Genomic DNA, 1,680 nt, shown 5'->3' on the forward strand with positions numbered 1-1,680 from the left:
ATCATGTATCACATTTTTAGTTGAGGCTTTCAGACGGGACAGGAATTAGCAAATAGGAGTTTGGGAATAGATGGAGATTTTGTTTGGTCTTTCCTCCTTTCTTCCTTGTTTTTGCGATGCCCACTTTGGCGACAAAAGATGAAAAAGCTTGTGAGCTCCCAGAGCTTCTCTGGAGTTTTTCAAGGGAGTTTTGCTTTGCCCCTGGTTAAAACTTGGAACAACAGCATCCCACTTAGCACTGTATGAAAACTTCCTTCTGAAGGAAACCTTTTGAGATGTTAGTGAATAACTATCACTGAGATCAACATTTTGTGTGCTGAACTAATTAACAGAACGGTCATGAAGGTGTGGGAACGAGCGTACTTCTGCAGCAGGAACCCATTACCAGAAGAAACCCCAAAGGCAGCTGTTGTGCCCACTTCGCTCCATGGGCTGCAGTCAGGATGTGTGGGGAGGCAGCCCAGCATCTCTGCTGGAGTCGGTGAGATCCCATGGGGCTGGGGCAGCTGAGGCAGCACAGGATGCAGCCTGGCAGGGCGTCACACCGAGCTGACAGCCGCTGTGAGTGTGACCAGGAGAGCAGGGAGCTCATGGTGCTCAGAGAGCTCGTGCTGCCTCTCAACATTCTCAGATTTCTTTTCAGCTGCTGACCTGCTGAGCGTGTTTCTCTCAGTAATCCTTTTGAACATAAGAAAACAGGATTGGGAATCATAGAATCATAGAATCATAGGACGGTTTGGGTTGGAAGGCAGCTTTGAGACCATCTCGTCCCAACCCCCTGCTATATGCAGGGACACCTCCCATAGCCCAGGTTGCTCACAGCCCCATCCAGCCTGGCCTCGAGCGCTTCCAGGCAGGGGGCATCCACAGCCTCACCGGGCAGCCTGTGCCAGTGTCCCACAGCCTCACAGTGAAGAATTTCTTCCTGATACCTAGTCTAAATCTACGTTCTTCCAGTTTAAAGCCATTTCCCCTTGTCCTGTTGCATCATGTTCTTACAAAAAGTCCCTTCCCAGCTTTTCTGTAGGCCCTTCAGGTCCTGGAAAGGCTGTAATGTCTCTCCAGAACCTTTTCTTTTCCAGGCTGCACAGCCTCCAGAGGTGGAGGTGCTCCATCCTCTGATCATCTTCATGGCCTGCAAGATCATCCAGTCCAATTGTCCCCTTACCAGCAATATTGCCCACTGCCCACATCCCTCAGTGCCACATCATCTCTGTGGATCTTGGGTCCCTCCAGGGATGGTGACTTCCCTCTCCCCAGGCTGTTCCAATGCATCACCACTCTTTTGGAGATGTTTTTCCTAGCATCCAACCCTGTGCTCTAGATCCAAAAGCTTTCCCTTTTCACAGGGCTACCCATTGCTCCATTGTCATCAATGGAAATAACGTCTAAACTGACAGGCTAACCTTGACAGGCTGAGGGAGCTGGGCTTGTTCAGCCTGGAGAAAAGAAGGCTGCGGGGTGACCTCATTGCAGCCTTTCAGTTCCTGAAGGGAGCCTACAGACAGGAGGGGAGTCAGCTCTTGGAAAGGGGAGATAACAGCAGGACGAGGGGAATGGTTTGAAGCTGGGGGAGGGCAGATTGAGGTTGGATGTCAGGGGGAAGTTGTTTGCTGTGAGAGTGGTGAGGTGCTGGAACAGCTGCCCAGAGAGGCTGTGGATCCCCGTCCATCCCTGGAG

This window comes from Meleagris gallopavo, chromosome 16, assembly GCF_000146605.3.
Source record: "Meleagris gallopavo isolate NT-WF06-2002-E0010 breed Aviagen turkey brand Nicholas breeding stock chromosome 16, Turkey_5.1, whole genome shotgun sequence".
NCBI classification, from domain to species: domain Eukaryota; kingdom Metazoa; phylum Chordata; class Aves; order Galliformes; family Phasianidae; genus Meleagris; species Meleagris gallopavo.